The sequence below is a fragment of the Lissotriton vulgaris genome, chromosome 5 (genome assembly GCF_964263255.1).
Source record: "Lissotriton vulgaris chromosome 5, aLisVul1.2, whole genome shotgun sequence".
Lineage (NCBI taxonomy): Eukaryota > Metazoa > Chordata > Amphibia > Caudata > Salamandridae > Lissotriton > Lissotriton vulgaris.
The window spans coordinates 63,871,752-63,892,972 of NC_141693.1; the positions used below are offsets into that span (position 1 = coordinate 63,871,752).

At 46.3% G+C, this 21,221-nt stretch overlaps 1 pseudogene across 1 annotated transcript in view; it reads right to left on the bottom strand.

Moving 5' to 3' along the window:
- The window catches only part of LOC147710175 (E3 ubiquitin-protein ligase TRIM39-like), a 131,712-nt pseudogene that overhangs the window by 60,526 nt on the left and 49,965 nt on the right, over window positions 1-21,221 (bottom strand). Inside the window, exons 3-4 of the transcript XR_015295853.1 lie at window positions 6,140-6,370; window positions 2,344-2,366 (exon numbers count right to left, since the gene is read on the bottom strand). The product of XR_015295853.1 is annotated as an E3 ubiquitin-protein ligase TRIM39-like (transcript). The remainder of the gene's footprint in view (window positions 1-2,343; window positions 2,367-6,139; window positions 6,371-21,221) is intronic.

Consider the following 21,221-nt stretch of genomic DNA (forward strand, 5'->3'; position numbering starts at 1 on the left):
CCCCCATCCCTCCCGGACTTCATTGATTATTTTCAACTGCGCTGGGTTTATCAAATATGCTTGCAACTTTTTCTCTTGAAAGAGCCTTATCAATTGTCTTAGTCTCCAGCGCCTTTCGACAGTCGAATGGAAAAAGTCTGGGCGTACGAAAAACGAGATCCCTTCGCTTGCCCTCTTCGCATCAGGTCTCGCTTTATCAGCTATGGCTTGCCTCAGAATAAAATTGCCCAAAAAAATCAAAATCGCCCTTGGTTTATCTCCCTCCTTTGCAGTGCGTCTTATTTTGAAGGGTGTGCGATGCGCCCTCTGTATCTCCCCAGACCAATTCCAACTTGACAGTTCGGGAAATGCAGACTGAAATAATTTGATGACATAGCCTCTTACGTCAGCCCCTTCCACACCCTCAGGAATTCCGAGGATCCTGAGATTGTTCCGTCTGAGCCGGTTCTCCATGTCCTCTAATTTCCACTGTATATCAATAACTTAAGCGTCTTGGGACTTGACTTTACTGGTGGCCGCCGCTACTTCCGTTTCGGTCGAGACTACCCTCTCCTCAAGGTTAGAGACTCTATCCCCCCACGTTAGCACAGGCTTTAGAGAGTTTTCTCACCACAGTCTGCATTTTTCTCATTGCCGCTTGGGCTTTACGGCTATCCTGGCGAGCTTCCTCTCTGTGTGCTAAAATTGCCTGGAGAACCACCTCCAGGATTGGGGGATGAGAAGCTTCCAAAATAGGGCTACCCTGTAACAGCATTGCGGAGGAATGATCCCAACTTAGATTCAACTGCGGTTGCTGCAAGCTCTTGTTCCAGGTCACTTTCTGACTCTAAATTGCTGTCCTACAGGTAAGAGCTATGCTCCTCGTCCTCTTCAGACCACTACGCGCCTTCAGATTCGGAGAAGAAGCACTCACTGGGGTCCTTCTCTTTTTCAGAGTCCTGGATACTCTTAACACTTCCTGTGTCTGGAAGGTCTAAATTATCCATTATTAACAAGTCACTGGCTTCATTGCCATTGTTTGTGTCTAACAAAGGCACCCCGGGGTACTGTCGGACCTGTGGGACCTTTATTGTTGCCTGGGGGGTCTGGATACCGGTTTGCGCCGTCTCACCCACAGCAGCCAGATTCCCTTGTGTAGTCTGATCTAATGGTTTCCGATTTTTCTTGGGAACCTCCAATGTTGGGTGAGATTCATGGCCCCCTTTGATAGCCTTCCTTGCCGGGGGGGTTTGTGGGGCACCTGCACCAGCAATCTCCCCCTGCTTTATGCCTGCAGTCCCACGCGCCGTGTCTGGGCCCCCCACATCCCGCTCCAGCGCAGTTTTCATGCCCTTCTCCTTACCGCTTTTTGCAAATAATTCTACAATGGAGGCAGTGTTCTGGCGGGTCCTGACCGTATTCTTTTTGCTCTTTTTCGCGTGCTCCTCCATGGACATCTGTGACCACGTGACATCTTCTCCTCGTCGGGTGTCACCTCCTCCATCTCAGGTTTCTTCCGCGCTGCCACTGCAGCATTTGCTCCCGCTTTTGGAGGCATCTCTCCGGTCTTGTTTCGTGAACTCCACGAATTCCGCGAGCTCCGCAGACTCTCCCGGCTTCTCTTCGGTAGTCTCTCCTCCAGGCCACTCACTGTGCTCCGCCTCCTCAAACGGATCCTCCAGCAAGAGGTGAATGGCGTTCCAACCACCATCACCGATCTCGATATCTTCACCCAGAGCACTCGCCAGGTACAGGCATTAATCATTTGGCATTTGGCATTTGGCTTTCCCGGTCACCGGTTCATAAAATTACTAATATTTACAGGTATTCCAGTTTACACGGTTTTACTCATGCCCTCGCCCTCTCATTGCAAACGGCCACCACTACGCGGCCGCCATCTTGCTCCTTACAAGCTGCTTCGGTCGTAGTTAGGAAACTTTGAATGAGTTTTTGCACAACTCAGAATTAAGGAAAACCGGAGGGGAAGTTTCCTGAATGTGCCTTCGTTTTCTGTCTGTTCAGGGAACTCTTCTGAGGACTTTAGTTAAGTTTTATAGATACAAATATGTTTTGTGAGGACAGCAGCTCATTCTGTAGCAATTATTTCAAGACTCAAAGGAGTTTTTTGATGACTCACAGGGATTTAGGAACATTTAAGAGCATTTCCTGATGATACAAGGGAGTTTTCAGAGGAATCAAAGGTATTTTCTGAGGACTTAAGGTTCTTTTTGAGGAAACAAAGTGATTTTATGAGGACCTCAAAGCTTCCTAGCACTTTGTGTGAGCTTAGTAGTGGCATTTACACACTGCAGCAGCGAGACCTGCTCCTTACACACTGAGAGGAAGATAATAAACCAACCTTACCTGCTTAGGGTTCTTCTGACATCCTGCAAAACAGAGAAACAATCAAAGTGAAATCAGTTTCTAGAGAAGATGTTAAAGTTATGGCAGTATTTTTAGAAGTGAAACACTTCGATCTATCTACAATTAGAAAACAGTGGCTGGGGTCACATGACACGGCACATTCTGTGGCATCGCATGCCGAAGCAGAGAATGTGACATTCTGAACGAAGTCAAATGACACAGCAGAAACTGATATTCTGAATGGTAATGACACAGCACAGAGTAATTCTGAATGGAGTCACAAAACACAGCACATTCTGATATTCTGAATGGAGTCACTTGACACATTGTATCATGTTCTCAACAGGGTCACATGCATGGGCATCATTTAGGGCTTGCCAGGGTTTGCAGCTGCGACTCCTGGATTGCCCCTTGTGACCCCTGGCACTGTTTGTGCGACCCCTGGCTTCAGAGGGAGTAAAATCAGTGCCAAGGAGACAGAGGCAGCTCACCCCTATGAGAGTTGTGCTCCACCTTCGTTTTCTGCCACTTTTTTATTACATTAACAGTGAATACCCTGCCAGAAGTCCTTGTTGTAGATCCCGGTGCAGGAGGAAGTATGAACAGCAGGGATACTAGAATAGTGTTCTTCAGAAGAGTAAGGAACGAACAGAAGCATTACTAGAAGAGTGCCATGAAGGAGTAGTTAAGAGCTGAAGGGGTAGAAGAGTGCCCCGCAGGAGGAGGTACAGCCAGAAGGAGGGGCTAGAAGAGTGCCCTGAAGGAAGAGGTATAAGAAGAAAGGGTACTAGAAGAGTGCCCCGCAGGAGAAGGTACAAGGAAGGGGGGGCTAGAAGAGTGCCCTGCAGGAGGAGGCACAAGAAGAAGGGGTACTAGAAGAGTGCCCTGCAGGAGGAGGTACAAGGAAGGGGTACTAGAAGAGTGCCCTGCAGGAGGAGGTACAAGGAAGGGGTACTAGAAGAGTGCCCTGCAGGAGGAGGAGGTACGGGCAGAACGGGTACTAGAGGAGTGCATGTAGGTGGAAGCCGTCTAGGAAACAAGATCACAGCTGCAAAGGAAGAACAAAGAACTGTGACCACCTCTTTTGCAGTTATGGATTTTTGAAGGATCTGCTTGTGTGAAGCTCCCGCCAGTTACTGGATTAATTAATCCCAAAATGGGGTGAGCTGTTAGAGTGAAGAGGCTGAAATGGGAGACCCACTATTAACGTTTAAAGAAGAACCAGGTATGAGCAAAGGATTTGGAATATTGGACTTTTTATGACAAGTTGTCTATGACCTACATGCGACGTGGCTAAATTCATGTCAGTATAAGCACTCAAACGCACTGTTTAGAGGGTGACGCCAGGTTCACAGCTGGCAAATGTAAAGTGTCCTCATCCGAAATACAAAATAACTCTGAGAGAATATAAACTATTAAAGAAATAATTGTGAAGCACTTTCAGATCAATATTTACAACTGTGAAATCTGTGTGCGTTGTAGTGGTTTATTGATTCACAGCAAATGACTACACCTTGATGACCACTCTCAGAGGACCAGCGTGATGAATAACTCTGCAACATCAGAGCTTTTAGGAAGAGCTGAACATAGGACTACTATAGTAATTCATGACCATCAATAATGTAAATGGTGTTTTATGTTCAATACGATTCAGAATGTGTCAAGGAAAAACATATTTCTAGTAAACATTGAATTTTTGATATATAAAAAGAATATATTATTTCTATTTACATGTTTCTCTGAAATTCTACCATCTTTGAAGGCACTGCTCCCCACATCTGTGTATTGTTGATTGCTGGGGTCTTCAACCTTTTCTGTAATAAGAGCCACTTATGATCAAAGAAAAGCTCCAAAGATACTATTATTTGTGTTGTAATAGTGACCACGTTAGACAAGATCACAGTAGTGGTCGTGCTGTGCACGATTACCAGCAATTTGGAATGCCTCTGAATGAGTAATACATGACGGCCACAGGTGCAATGCTCCCGGCCAATGGTAATAATATTAATAATGCGTCTCTCCAAAGCGGTATGAGTAATACATGACAGCTATAGGTGCAATGCCCCCGGCCCATGGTAATAATATTAATAATACGTCTCTCCAAAGCTGTATGAGTAATACATGACAGCTATAGGTGCAATGCCCCCGCCCCATGGTAATAATATTAATAATACGTCTCTCCAAAGCTGCATGAGTACTACATGTTGGCCACGGGTGCAATACCCCCGGCCCTTGGTAATCATATTAATAAGTCTCTCCGAAGCATCATGATTTATCACTCAAATAACAGCTTTAAATATATTTTAGAAATCAATTTTTCCTCAAAAGATCAGTTCATGAGTTTTGAAACTAAATACATATTCATCTCAAATACAGGCTTCAGAATTCTAGTACACATATATTAATTCAACCAAGCAAAAACGTCTAATTTCGAAGCCTGGGCTACACATGAGAGCTACTTGCAGGTAGATGGAGAGATACCAGTATCTCACAAGCTCCTCATTGGAGAAGCCTGGTCTATTGCAATCAGAAGTCAGTAGAGTTACTGCCTTAGTTGTTGGTAGCAAGCAGAGGGCCACTATTATCACTCTAGGAGGGATGCTCTCTGTCACCCTCAGAGGGATGCTCTCTGCCACCCTCAGAGGGATGCTCTCTGTCACCCTCAAAGGGATGCTCTCTGTCACCCTCAAAGGGATGCTCTCTGTCACCCTCAGAGGGATGCTCTCTGTCACCCTCAGAGGGATGCTCTCTGTCACACTCCGAGGGATGCTCTCTGTCACCCTCCGAGGGATGCTCTCTGTCACCCTCTGAGGGATGCTCTCTGTCACCCTCCGAGGGATGCTCTCTGTCGCCCTCCGAGGGATGCTCTCTGTCACCATCATCTAGTGCCCTTTACATAGAGCTACCACTCGGGAAGCTTCTTGGCTGTAAACTAATCAAACTATTTGAGCAGAGCATCACTGTTAAAGTGACAGCGTATGACCACAATAAGGAGATTTATACCTCTAATCCCATCCGAAGCCATATTGTTGAGGAATTTGGTTGCTGTTCAGGGTGTCAAGATAATACAGTCATAAATCACATTTCTTTTGCTGGCGGGCAGCAAGTTGCGGACATTCATTTTGCACACTCTGTAATATAACCAAGGGTTACCCGTCATATTAAATTGTCACTATTCTTCAAACTAAAGAGTTTTCTGTGGCAATCTATATCTTTATCTGGGGTGACAAAAAACAAAGTGAGCTGCCATTACCTATTCCAGATTCCTAGTTATATACTGTTCACTCTAACAATCGGTTTGGTGACCACCTACATCAGGAGAAAAGTAACCGCATTAGAACAGAAATGTTTTCAAATTTCTGAGAAAAGGAGATATTTGGTTTCTTTAAAATTCTCTCAGGTGTTGTCACTCATTAAGATTTCCATTTCTATCTAACTTTTAACACATTTTGCTCCTTGGTCTTCATATATTATTTACCGTCACTGGAATTGCTTGGTGTGTTGCATTCTCCCAATAGATAAAATACATAAATAATTTGTATATAGATGGGTTACTAACTTGTAGATCACACTGTAAACAGTCACTGTACATTTCACAGTTTGTATATTGAGTTGGGCTCAAAGCATCAAGTGGGACAATGGAAATTATCCATCTCTGTACATTGTGTGTGGCTCACAGTGTGTGCATTGACCCTGCCGGGAGTTCATATGTGTTCCGCTCATACATTTAATAATGCACACAAAACATGAATATTTCACTTCCTTCTTCTGCTTTATTTTCCAAACAGTATCTCACCTTCAGGAGTTCCCACGCCGGCGCCTCACACTTCTTTTCTATCTCCGTTATTAGGGCCTTGAGAGAGGTGATTTGATTGGACAGTTTGGTGATATTTGCATTTTCTATCATGGACATTTTCTTTTCCATCTCCTCTAGACTTCTGTGCAGTGCTTGCTCATTTTCTTTCAGAAGCTGCCGCAGCTTTTCAAACTCAGATTCAATTTTATTCTTCTCAGTTCTTAGCTTGTTCTGTCAGAAGCAAAGAAAAGTTGTTTAGATATTAAAAAGCTTTCTACAAGCCATCCTTAGAGTCGGAGTTCAGGAGGAAGGTGGTGGGGTTGATAGTTCCTTCAAAAATCAGACCACTAATGTGCTTTTCCTAATTTCGGAACTGCAATCTCTTACTACCTTCCCTTCTACCGTCTTCCATTTTTCGAACATTCCTGCCCTCCCCCTTCCCTTAGACATCTCATGAACTGTAGAGAGGTCACAACATGTGAAGCTGCAGAGAAGCTCGATCCATGGAGAGAGTGCAAGGAAGAGAAACCACCACAGGCAGAGACACTCGATCCGTGGAGCAAGTGCAAGGATGAGAACCCACTGCAGACAGAGACGCTCGATCCATGGAGCGAGTGCAAGGAAGAGAACCCACTACAGGCTGGGATGCTCGATCCATGGAGCGAGTGGAAGGAAGAGAACCCACTGCAGGCAGAGATGCTCGATCCATTGAGTGAGTGCAAGAAGAGAACACACTGCAGGCAGGAAAACTCGATCCATGGAGCGAGTGCAAGAAGAGAACCCACTGCAGGCAGAGATGCTTGATCCATTGAGTGAGTGCAAGAAGAGAACCCACTGCAGGCAGAGATGCTCGATCCATTGAGTGAGTGCAAGAAGAGAACCCACTGCAGGCAGGGAAACTCGATCCATGGAGCGAGTGCAAGGAAGAGAACCCACGGCAGGCAGAGATGCTCGATCCATGGAGCGAGTGCAAGGAAGAGAACCCGCAGTAGGCAGAGACACTCGATCCATGGAGCGAGTGCAAGGAAGAGAACCTACTGGGGGCAGGGACGCTCGATCCATGGAGCGAGCGCAAGGAAGAGAACGCCCTCAGGCAGATACAGTCAAACACCCAGAGACAGGCTGAAGTCAAAAGATGATGTAAAAGAAGTGGTGCCATGCAGTTTCATCCCTTTGGGATGGAAGACACAAGATTTGGGGAGTGTGGACTGCCCCTGTCCTGCCAGCACAATGAATGTGTTTGCCCGTTCAAAATCATAAATAATGTATGTGCATTCTGTTACAAAATGCAGAATTCCCAGATAAATCAAGGTTTCTGAAGGTAATTCAGCGGTTTCTGTAGAAGATGAGTGAGGAGATTGGTTAGACATCTTGTCCTATTCTAAGATAAGAGGCTGTGTGTTATCAGGTGAGGTATGTCACACTGCAGCTTAGATCAGGAGCCTGTGTATTCAATTCAATTTTCTTTATTTGGATACAAATATCCATAAAAGCACAGTTCAAACACCATCAACAGTAATACAATTCTTTGTTAAAAAGCACGGTACATAGAAGCTTTGGTGAAAAGGAACTTTCGATATTAAAAGACTACAATTGTGTACAACATTAAAAAGGGAATAATATAAGACAAAACTATCATAAATGAAATTTTCATGTTGATAAGCAGATAACAGCGTTAAAATGTTAGCACATTAAAAGGGAGATGGACAGACATGTAGCAGCAACATCAGGTTGAAATGAAGTGCAATTGGTTATTAATAATATTAGCAGCATAGCTTAAGTGCAATTACATTTTAAGGCTTTTAAGATTATCCGGCCTACAAGTAGCGCTTTAATTGGTATTCAACTAAGAAGATAGAAGTAACTGCATACAAAAGAACAATGCTATGTGTTCGAGTGCCCTTAATACATTAAAGATTGCTCATAGAAATACGTGAGCGGAATGCCGCTCTAAAAAACAAGTAGACACGAAAATCAGATCGTCACTTTCAAGTCTAAGAATCTCAAAATTTGCTGTTCTGTAATCAATATTAGCAACTGCCTTAAAATACGGAATCAAGTATTGTTTTGTGTTCTTTTTGTAAAAGTTACTGAAAAATAAAAAATTTACTACCGTTTGATTGCTGCTGGTGCCACACGGGCAGGGCATTTGCTCAAGATTGATGTTAAATCCCAAAGGGAAGCAAAGTGAGTATTTTAAAGTGCCATCCCTAAGGCGAAAAATCAGGCTCCTCCCCCAACGTCCAATACTCTTCAGAAGGTATTTAGATGGCATATGCATTTGAAGGCTATTTAACTCCAGTAGGGACGTATACCTACTGACTGAAGGTTTCAGGCGCTCTGAGGCGTGTCTTTTGATGTTATAAGATTCATACAATGCTCCCTTAAGGACTCTTTTATTCATACCCTCTAGTGCTAATGGGTTTAAGAAGATATGTTCAAGGTTCACGCTGGTTAGGCTTTTTTTAACAGCGAAAAACCAGGCTATGGATCCTCCCTTGTCGCAATTAAGGCAGTCTACAATGATCTCCCTTGTTAAAGTTGCTGCTGGGTTAGCCAGATTTTTAGCCAAAATATAGCTGAGCGTGACCTGATAAAATCTTCTATTTAATACAATTTGAGTTCCTTATGACCTACATAATTCAGGAAGGAAATTTGCGCCCCTAGAAGTTTCCTGCAAAATCTATATTCCTCTCTTTAGATCCCACTGCAATTTATAAAACCCCAGACTTCAGCACCATATGTGGCGGTGGGGATACACTGCGGTTTGTAGATCTTCAATAAGGGTAAAAATACCTCTGACTGTTTTGGTTGAGGGAGACTTAGAATAGAGTTAGTTGCTTTTAAAAACTTACTTCTACTATGGGCAGCATGGGGTGCCCAAGATCCAGTGTCAGAAAATACTAAACTCAAATAGAGAAAAGTGCGAGAGCGTAGTAGGCGTTCATGACCTGAGGTTACTGAATTGATACAGTGTTTTTTGAGCCACAAGTCATTATAAAGGATTTCTTAAAATTGGTGCAGAGGTCTAGGTCTGCCATAAAGGACACAAACCCCCCAACTAAAGTGCATAATGCATTCGGAGTGCGGCCCCTAAGGACCGTATCATCCGTATATAAGAGCGCAGGAAGTACATTTCCATTGATTCTTGGTACGTCATTAGTGAGTTCTGACAGGGCATTATGTAATTCGTTTATGTAAAGAATGAATAGGAGAGGGGCCAGTGCACATCCCCGTCTGACCCCTCTACCAATAATGATGTCCCCTGAGACCTCCCCATCATTACTGATCCTTACCCGCGCCTTCAAGTCCCTCTGCAAATGTGCCAAAAAGTAAACCAGTTTAAACAACGGAAGAGGGTCTTGACTCGACACTCAGCAAGGCTGAGCCAATAATAACTAGAAAAACAACACACCTGCCTATGCTGAGCAGTTCTTTTCTAAACAATAATTAGAAGAATGTGCATGAAAAATAAGCATGAACACTTGCTTTAGGAATTGCAACATTTGTTTTAATCCTTTGCAGACTATTTTGTTTTTTAGTCTTTCTTTGTTTTTTAAGCATGAGAATACAAAAATAGTGAAGAGAAATACTATACATTTACATACAAACAAGGAAAAAATAGATAAACTTCGGTATGTACATCAATCACTCAAACTCACATTCAACACATTCTTGGCCATCCAGTCATACAAAAACATTCACACTGGTCCCATTGTCATAACACAGTTGTGAAAATGCAAGAAAAATGGCATTTGCTAATTACAAACGTTAGTCACAGTTTTTCAGTTCTTTCCAACAGAATTATTTTTTCAATCCTATGACATATCCTTGTAAATAATAATGACACGGGACCGGGTCAGGTCGACGCGTTTCGAACCCTATCGTTCCTAGGGTTCTCTTCAGGACCACAGTATTACTAAAAAAGAAGAGGAAAGCAATAATCACTACATCGAAACCTGGGAGATCAATGTCTCAACCGAAGCCTCGCTCTCAGGTATGTCTTTATGTCTGGGCTAATGAGATCCCATCTGGCAAACATCTGCTCAGCAGACACGCGCTGCTCTTTAGGTGAGTGCGCGTACCCGGCTTTTTGATCTCACTAGCCCAGACATAAAGACATACCTGAGAGCTTGTATGATTGAGGTTACTTATTCTCTTTCACAGCACTTCTTCGCTCTCTCTCCTTTGTTTGGAATACATACATCGGTCTCACCATACTACTTGAGGAGCCTTGACCCACTTTTTGAGGTAGGCTGAGTGGAGCGAGGCTTCGGTTGAGACATTGATCTCCCAGGTTTCGATGTAGTGATTATTGCTTTCCTCTTCTTTTTTAGTAATACTGTGGTCCTGAAGAGAACCCTAGGAACGATAGGGTTCGAAACGCGTCGACCTGACCCGGTCCCGTGTCATTATTATTTACAAGGATATGTCATAGGATTGAAAAAATAATTCTGTTGGAAAGAACTGAAAAACTGTGACTAACGTTTGTAATTAGCAAATGCCATTTTTCTTGCATTTTCACAACTGTGTTATGACAATGGGACCAGTGTGAATGTTTTTGTATGACTGGATGGCCAAGAATGTGTTGAATGTGAGTTTGAGTGATTGATGTACATACCGAAGTTTATCTATTTTTTCCTTGTTTGTATGTAAATGTATAGTATTTCTCTTCACTATTTTTGTATTCTCATGCTTAAAAAACAAAGAAAGACTAAAAAACAAAATAGTCTGCAAAGGATTAAAACAAATGTTGCAATTCCTAAAGCAAGTGTTCATGCTTATTTTTCATGCACATTCTTCTAATTATTGTTTAGAAAAGAACTGCTCAGCATAGGCAGGTGTGTTGTTTTTCTAAAAAGTAAACCAGAGCCTCGTCCAACCCATAGTTTAAAAGGACCGAACACAAGGGTGACGTGTTGACCAAATCGAACGCTGAGGTAAGGTCCATGAAGGCCAAATAAATAGGTGACTTCTGTGCTATCGTATACTTGCCAATAATAAGATTTAAATTAAGACACTGTTCGATTGTTCCCAGTTTGCTTCTAAAACCCAGCTGGCACCGATTTCGAATTTGTTCCTTTTCGGCCCATGTGCTAATTTTGTCAAACACGACCCTCCCTAGGATTTTTAAGGTGTTGTCAATCAGAGAGATCGGTCTATAGCAGCTAGGATTAGATCGATCTCCTTTTTAGGTCTCGGCCTAGCATTACACTGCGCAGCAGTGTTCGCGCAGCCGAGATTAAATGTAAACAGTGTATGGTCGGCTTGAACCCGCCCCTCTTCTCCATTGGCTGGCTTCCTAAATGGAGGCCAGCCATTGGAATAGAGGGGCGTCACTCCATTTAAGCCCCGTCTTTTTGGGACTGAGGGGTGTGTTTTTTGTGTTCTTTTTCTCCCTGACGTCATCGGGAGAGAGCACGCCCCTCATCACGCTGCCTACACGCGCCAGTCGGCCCTCTGATTGGTGTTCCTTATTAACCAATTAGAGGGCCAACTGGCGCGTGCAGGCAGCGTGAGCAGACTCTGCCTCGTTTCTTGTTTTCGCCGTTTCGTCAGGTGGGCAGGTATTCCCTGTTGTCTTTTGGTACTCTTTTGTAACCTGCACACGCCACTTTCTTGTTCTTGAGTGTCTGCCATATATTGCAGTATTATACCTCTAATTGTACTTTTTGTTTTTCTCTCGTTACCTGCACACGTCACTCTTCCTCCATCCCAATCGGCCCCAGAAGGATGAAAGACCCGTGCCTGACGCCCGTCCAACTCACGCACCAGTCCCCTCCCTCAACCTCTGCTCCTGCGCACAGTCGCCTCCGAACCGCGTCGGCCGCTCCATGCTTAAACCCCCCCCCTGCTTTCCCCCCCTCACTGCCCCTAGTTAAGTTCTGCTAGGCACCCTGGCAGCCCTGATCAAATCCCTGTTGTCTTGACACTTGCCACCTTATTTAACTTCCACAGTGGGTGGGAGGAGGGTCCCAACTCCCTGGCAGCACTTCTCCATGCTCACTCCTCCTTTCGCCCCGCAACCCCCCCACGCCAACCGACCCCTTGTATTTTTATTTCGCTCACAATTGCCACCTTTGCCCCATGCAACCCAACCTTTCCTTTTTGTAATTTGTTCACTTGTAATTTTTCCATGGTTCCTATTGACGTGCTCGACACCTTCGGGTAAAGTCTATATAACGGTGCGAGGGAGGGACCACTGGACCATCCTGCAGATAGTCCCAAACAGGGCGCGAGTACTGCGGAACTGGGCAGACGATCGTGACGACACACAAAGCCGAGCGGGCACTCCACGGCGCACGCACCACCCGGATCTCCCCCCGATGACCACCCCCTAACCCCGCTCCTACACCGTTTGGCTGGTCATCCCTCGCCCGCTCCGATATCTCCTCCTATAGCCTTATCTCTATGCATTCCTTCTCCTAAACGGCCCCCTCCCTCCAAACCCGGTCCCTCCCTCCTTTACGCTGCCATCCGACCCGACGCTGCCTCTGCCATGGTCCCTAATTAGTGCCCCTAGCGCGCTTTTCGCTATCTTTGCACCTTTGCATCCTTCCACCGCAACGTGCTCCACCCCCCCTCCCTCCTTCACTTTCCATGAACCCCCGCAGTCCGGGGCTCCCTCCTCTCACCAGCGCCCACCCTGCACCCATTGTTGCCTGCCAAGGGTACACTGATCACCTTCACACCACGTGCCCCCCCAGCACCCTGCAACAGGTTTGCACCCATTGCGGTGCACGGAAGCCACAACCACAATTTCCGCGTGAGGCTCCCACACCCGTAACTGTCTGATGAATGCTGCGCAGGGACGGGGGTCTCCTTAACGGTATTTGGCCTTGTTATGCCATCCTGCGCCGCTTGTGGTGAATACCCACCCCCCACACTCTTTACCATTTGCTGAGTCCCTGCCCCAGCCTTCTCCCCTCTGCCCGCATCTCATCCATCTACTAATTCCATGCAATTATTTCCTCAATCAAGACGACCCCCCCCCTCCTTGGGCCCCTTTCCGAACTCCCAGCCCCAGCAAACCCCCGCCCGCCAGCTGCCCCGTGCATCCGCCCACCCGTTCTGTCTTTTATCGTCCGCACTGCAACCCACCCAAAACCCCCCTCCCACCCCACCTCACCTCACACTCTGTAGCAGCAGCACCTCTCTTCTCCTGACACAATTCCACAGCACTGTGCTTGCTTTCCTGCCCCTGGCACTGTGCTTGCTCTCCTGTCCCCGGCGCTGTGCTTGGTCTCCTGCCCCTGTCACTGTGCTTGCTCTCCTGCCCCCGGCGCTGTGCTTGCTCTCCTGCCCCCGGCGCTGTACTTGCTCTCCTGTCCCCGGTGCTGTACTTGCTCTCCTGCTCCCGGCGCTGTGATTGCTCTCCTGCTCCCGGCGCTGTGATTGCTCTCCTGCTCCCGGCGCTGTGATTGCTCTCCTGCTCCCGGCGCTGTGCTTGCTCTCCTGCCCCCGGTGCTGTGCTTGCTCTCCTGCCCCGGCGCTGTGCTTGCTCTCCTGCCCCCTCGCTGTGGCTCTGTGTGTGTGGGTGTGTGTGTGTGTGTGTGTGTGGCTCTGTGTGTGTGTGTGGCTCTGTGTGTGTGTGTGTGGCTGTGTGTGTGTGCGTGGCTCTGTGTGTGTGTGGCTCTGTGTGTTTGTGGCTCTGTGTGTTTGTGGCTCTGTGTGTGTGTGTGTGTGTGGCTCTGTGTGTGTGTGGCTCTGTGTGTGTGTGTGGCTCTGTGTGTGTGTGGCTCTGTGTGGGGTTGCGTGTGGGTGCGTGTGGCTGTATTTGGCTCTGTGTGTGGGTGCGTGTGGCTCTGTGTGTGGGTGCGTGCGGCTCTGTGTGTGGGTGCGTGCTATTGGCATTGTAAATGACAATGCCATTTATTTCTATGTTTTAAAATCGAAAATAATGTCATTAGCAATGCCAATAGCTCTAACTTTAACAAGGACGAGACCATTGCATTGTAAACGCTTGTTTAAAAATAGGCACAATAATGCTGGTAGACCAGGTGCTTGGAATAAAGGCGTTTGTTAAGTTGTTAAGAACATTACATAAAAGGGTGGCCCAGAAGTCCGGTTCATGTTTAATAAGATTGATAGAAATCCCGTCCAGCAATGGGGCGTTATTGCCTGCGCTTTGGTGTATCGCATCCTCAACTTCTGACACTGATATAAAAACCCTAGTGACAGAAGGACTAATTGATGTGTTCATAGTCTCGGGCGGGGCTGTGTAAATCCTAGCAAAATGTGCTTCCCATGATTCACTGGTTATGTTGCAGCTTAGGGGAGTACGGGTGGGGCCCAAGGATCTCATAGTTTTAACTGCTGCCCAGAAACAGTTTCCGTCATCAAGTGTAGCGGCACAGGCTAGGTTGACCCACCGCTCTTTTAAAAGCTCGTCTTTTCGTAGCCTGGCTGCTTCTTTGTAACAAGATCGTAATAATCTAATGAGAGTTACATCCCTGGGTGTAGCCGCTAATGCTACACGCAGTTCTCTATTTGCTCGCGAGCAGGTACTATTGAACCACTAGGTTTCTCACTGGTGTTTAACGCTGGTCTAGAGATCATTTGTTTGATACCAGCGCATAGGCTACTAAATGCCTCAATAATCTCTAGGTTAGGATCCCTAATTATTAAAACAAGTTTCAATGAGAAGTGGGCGTAATTTTATAATATTGGCAAATAGAGCTTTATTATCAACTAGCAGCCCGCGCCGGCCTTGCCCGGGGAAGAAAGGGGATGGGTGCAGCATCGCAGCAGGAGAGGCGCAGCAGAGCGGCCGCTTCTGCCCAATCTTTGTTTCCCCCGACGTCCCGACTTTCACTCTCTGTTCATGGCCCCCGCCCGTCCCTCTCTGCGCACCTGCGGCGGCTTGACTTACCTCATCCGCCACTCCTCCCCGCGCTGCTGTGTTTACCGCTCCACTGCTCCCCTGCTTTCTCGACGCTCCTGACTGCTTGTCTGCTACCTCATCCGCCGCTCCTCCCCGTGCTGCCACTGCTCCTCCGCTTCTCGCCGCTCCTTTCCGCTTGTCCTCCGCAGCTCCTCCCCGCGCTCATGTCCTCCGCTCTTCCTGTTGCTCCTGAACGCCGCTCCTCCCCGCGCTCCCGATGTCATCACGCAGACGTCGCGGCCGGCGCTACTTTCTAGGGACTACTTCATTTTCATTCGTAAATGTTTAAAGTAACGTATATTTTTTATTTTTATATCGCCTATGTCCTTCTCTTTGCCCTGAGGTTTTCATAGATGTCTTGGGTGTTTAGATTGGTGGTGTACTTTTTGAGTTTACCTGGCTCAAAGGACAGACTTCTCTCTTTATAATAGTAGTATAGATAGTATAGATTATGGATAGATACAATTGATTTCTCAAGCACAGCGCAAGCGTTATGCAGGAATAAACTAAAAAGTGCAGACAATCAGGGGTGGCTGGTGACATTTGAAAGTGGTGCAACGTAAACTAATTTGCATATTGCACCGCAGCGAGCCCGAACCACCTTGCATCCATCCATACATCATTCATGCATCCATCCACCCACCCACCATCCTGCATCCATACATCATTCATTCATGCATCCACCCATCATGCATGCATCCATGCATCCATACATCATTCATGCATCCACCCATCCATCCACCCACCCATCCTGCATCCATACATCATTCATTCATGCATCCACCCATCCATCCATCCACCCACCCATCCTGCATCCATACATCATTCATTCATGCATCCACCCATCCATCCATCATGCATCCACCCATCATGCATCCATCCATCCATACATCATTCATGCATCCACCCATCCATCCATCAATCCATCCACCCATCCTGCATCCATACATCATTCATTCATGCATCCACCCATCCATCCATCCACCCACCCATCCTGCATCCATACATCATTCATTCATGCATCCACCCATCCATCCATCATGCATCCACCCATCCATCCATCATGCATCCATCCATACTTCATTCATGCATCCACCCATCCATCATGCATCCATGTATCATTCATTCAGGCATCCATCCACCCACCCATCCTGCATCCATACATCATTCATTCATGCATCCACCCATCCATCCATCATGCATCCGCCCATCATGCATGCATCCATCCATACATCATTCATTCATCCACCCATCCATCCTGAATCCATACATCATTCATTCATGCATCCACCCATCCACCCACCCACCTATCCTGCATGCATACATCATTCATTCATTCATGCATCCACCCATCCATCCATCCATCCATCATGCATCCACCCATCATGCATGCATCCATCCATACATCATTCATGCATCCACCCATCCATCCTGCATCCATACATCATTCATTCATGCATCCACCCATCCATCCACCCACCCACCTATCCTGCATCCATACATCATTCATTCATGCATCCACCCATCCATCATGCATCCACCCATCATGCATGCATCCATGCATCCACCCATCCATCCATCCATCCTGCATCCATACATCCTTCATTCGTGCATCCACCCATCCATCCACCCACCCATCCTGCATCCATACATCATTCATTCATGCATCGACCCATCCATCATGCATGCACCCATCATGCATGCATCCATCCATACATCATTCATGCATCCACCCATCCATCCACCCACCCATCCTGCATCCATACATCATTCATTCATGCATCCACCCATCCATCCACCCACCCACCCATCCATCCTGCATCCATCATTCATGCATCCATCCACCCATTATGCATGCATCCATCCATCCATGCACCCATCCACCCAAAAATCATTAATGCACCCACCCTGCATCCATCATTCATGTATTTTTATGACCATATAACTTGCACACAGCTTAGCGCCACAGTCTCATAAACTTGGGCTTCTGGTCGCAGTGGTGTCTGCAGCCCTCGCCAGGGGGTGTGTAAAAACGCATGTTGCAATGTCACTGTAATGCTGACAAACCTTAACATGTGCTGTAATGTAAATTGTGCTCATGCCATGTTGTCGAGTTCGCGCTATATAATATTACAAGGAAAAATAAGGTAGGTAAACTCAAGTTCACACACTACTGAACGCGCACTCTTAAGTGCATCAGCAGTGCACTGTGAATCGGAGAGTTTCACAGGCCTGTCACAGATAACAAATGCTATCAAAACGAAATCCTACAAAACAATATACTACTGGCCGGCAGCAATTCATACCCGGACAACATCGGTCGGGACGGGCTGCTAGTATATTATATACAACAAAGTCATAGTTGTTGCTTATTTATCTTATGCAACTAACGATCGGGGTCTCTATTTTCGCCCTCAGGGTGAAGAAAAAAATATCTTCTCTCAGTAGCATCATTGCACAGAGATTTTGATGTAATTTCAAATATACTGGTTTTAGTTCTTTCACTGTCTCATCTTTTCAGAGCTGAAGCATTTTCAATATTATAATTTATATACAACAAAGCCATAGTTGTTGCTTATTTATCTTATGCAACCCGCTTAATCACTTAGATGGACTCTGTAGGATGTTCAGTGGTTCGACGATGTATATACAATACTGTAGCATGATTACATTGCTAAAACCTTTGTTTTGGAAGGGGCTTACACTAGGCTTGCCAGTCTGATGGATGTATAGATAACTCCAGATCCATAAATACACACTCATACAGATGCACACATTGATTTGCAGACCCACACACAAACCTTGTACAAACTCAGATGGATATCTTCAGTCCATGAATGACATACTCAGAGACATACATCCATACATATATACTCACACACAGATGCATATAAAATCTCACGGATTTATAACTGCAGACTGAGGAAAAGTGTTCTTCGGATCGGCATCATTTGTACCGGGACTCCATTGTTTTTTCATTGCCATCTCGTGTCAAACACTTCCATATGACCCACCTGGGAGTTTCTGCTGATGCCTGAGGAAAATCTAACTGACACGACAAAAACCATCTTGCAGCCTGCATTTCTGCCCAGGAACTGTCGCACACCCAACCCCCCTGTTCTTTGCAGTTGAACAGAAAGCCATGAGACACTCACGCCCTGTGTAAATGATTTGTTTTCCATCTCCTGCTCCCAGCCTGGTAAACATCCTTGACACCGTGAACAGGTTATCTGGACAATGGTCTGACTGCTGGGCCTTGATCTGGGTGATTGAACAAGGACCTGAAAGACCGGGCTTTGATCAAGCTGAGTGGACAATGACCTGAAAGACCAAGCTTTGATCAAACTGAGTGAACAATGATTTGTGTACCAAGCCTTGACCAGGTCACCATCTACAAACATCGTTTGGATCTGGTTATAAATTGCAAACACTGCCCTGATTGAACAATGGACTAACAGCCAAAAGACTGGAGTAAAAATGTAAAAAAGGCTTGTAAGCTGCAGAGTGAAGCAGCATCCTCCTCTGTCTTGTTTCTAAAGAGCTTGGGACTCTGTTCCATAGCCCAGGCTATTTGAATAAATCTGGGTTCCTCCTGCAGGCTAAAGGCTCCTGTGTCTCCTTTTACTACGTATGAAGGGTATGGAAGACTTGGGCGGTTCTCCCGCCGCCGAGACCCAGTGAGTGGGTTATTCCGGTTCTTCAAATGGTGCCCGAATAGGGACTCTACGAGTACGGAGGTCAGGCCCGGTGGATGTGAGGAGGTGCACGGAGAGACTCCGACGGAGGCGCCCTTCCCGAGGGATTCTTGCAATCCGGTAAGCTGAACAACTCGTCCGCTGTTCCTCCTCACTCTGTCTGGGTCACATGAACGCGTTCTCGCTGGAGTTCCCTAGCAAAAAATTCCTGGAGCAGGACACAGCCCTACGTCTGCAGAAGAGAACTACCCCTGTAAGGTAAGGGTGGACTGATCACCCACCAAGTCTGTATGATTCTTGTATTGACTTTTGCAAAAGCCAAGCAAGCGAGGTGAGTTTTTTAAAACCCGCTGGTGTCTGTTATCTGTTTTCAAGCATGCCAGTCAGTAGTAAGTTCAAGAGATTATGTTGTATGTGTATACAGGACTCCCAGCTGGAGGCGGCGTGTCCGCTTCCTCCAGAAGGGACCCCTGGCCATACAATGTATGTTAAACATGGCCCTTCTGCCGTAATGTTTTCCTCATTCTGGGTAAAATATACGAAACTCAGTAATGCGGAATTACAGTGGCCACTTTATGGCTCCTTTAATTCACAAGTTCTCGCCATCTTAGAGGAACAATTAATGAAAAGAAAAACGCGCCAGTCTATGTTTGAATCTGTCCGATTTTGGCGGAAAGAGATAGAGCAGAGAGCTAGAAAGCAGAAGGCTCAAGAAAGAAAACAGGAACTTATGTCAATGGCCGACCACGCCAGAGAAAATTTACAAAATCAAATGACAAAATCGGTAGAAATAGCCAATAGGGAGCATGGGGCCCGGTTAAAAAAACGTTATCCAGCTCGGGAGGAGAAAGGAAAGGGCCATATGGAAGGGGGAGAAGAAGGTGATTCCTTGCTTGATACCATACTAGAAAGCCCTCCTGAATATGCCCCAATGTATCCTGCCCTGACGCCTCACACCCCGCATATCCCACCTCCACAGCTCATTCTTGCCTCCACCGCCCCTCCTACTGTTCTCCCTGTCACACTGACCCTCCCCATCTTTCCTATGACACCGACCACGCACGCCAACCCTGTCCTCGCTGCAGGAATGACAAGTCTCCATCCGCCCAACCCCTGAGACTTTACCCCTACCCGCCCTTTTCCTACTTCCCCGTGGTCTACAGTTAAGCAGGATTTATATAAATTGTTGAATTCCCCCCGACTGGCCTCCTTGCGCTCTGCAGTCAGCTTTACGTCTATTCGAAAAAATTACCTGCAGAAGAACAGTGTGAATGTTGGATAAATAACGGGAATATTTATGCCTTTAAAGAAATATGGTCCACCTTTTCCCAGAGGACGGTTTTGGAACAGACCACCTGGGCTGAATACATGTGTACGCTGGTCATGCAAAGATTCGAGAATGCACTTATACCCACCGGATTAATGGACCTTAGGTCACAAATAAGAAGAGGCGATGTTCAGGGAGCGAGTATGTTTGGCGCTATGTCTGCTTTGATAGCTTACCGTGATATGACCGCTCTCCCCAACACCCCTCTAGAAACAGCTATGCCAATGAGAGAGGCGGCCCCTGTCTTTGTTAACGCACTTACCGATGCCCAAAATAATGGCCGAGGGGCTGTTGAGGCACATTGGTGCAGGCTTTGGGTTCATGTTCCTTGGAAAAGGTCAGAAGTAATGCAGTTAAAAGGACAATTACCAGATCCCCGGAAGAATCTGGCTGCCTTTTACAGAGAATTAGGTCAGATTATATCTGCAGGTACTCTCGTTCTTGGGGATATAGATTTACTTTTTGATACGGTTGTCCCCACTGAAATTTGGGACAAGTTCGACATACTGACCATGAAGTGGCACTGGGAGGTAAATGGACTGACCTAGAGGCTATGGAAGAAGCAAGGGTAGGAGGGACAAAACCAGACATTGCCATCCTGACTTTTCCCGGTAAAATATTAACGTTTATGAAAACACTTTTGCCGGAAACTGTCATTAACTGGGATAAAATAAATGCTGTAGGCATCGAAAAGATGAGAATGTGGCCGACTTCTTTACCCGTTTTGAGACAGAATACAAGGGACATATTGGTTTGGATCCTCGGATCACAGGTTCTGGCCCAGTGTTTGTCAATACTTTTGTCAGCAACTTGCTTCCTGAGATCTCAGTTAGGCTTAAGAAAGTTGAAAGTACATGGTCTGCCCAAACTATGACTGGTATCTTGGCTATGGCACAATATCACGAGAATAGGGAAAATGAAGATAGAGACTGGGAAATTAAGAAGGTTAGGGATCTTGAGACTAAGGCACTTCTGCAGCAGGTGTACCCTCCCAGAGGTCCCGATGCCCGCTGGAATTTTAGACCTCAACTCCAACCCCCTCTGAGGGCTCGCCAGTATAACCCCTCCAGCCCTCATGGTACGAGAGCCCTCCAGACAGATCAGTGTGCTTACTGTAAAGGGTACGGCCATTGGATAGATGAGTGTCCCGTGTTTGCTGAAAACATCCGAACAGGG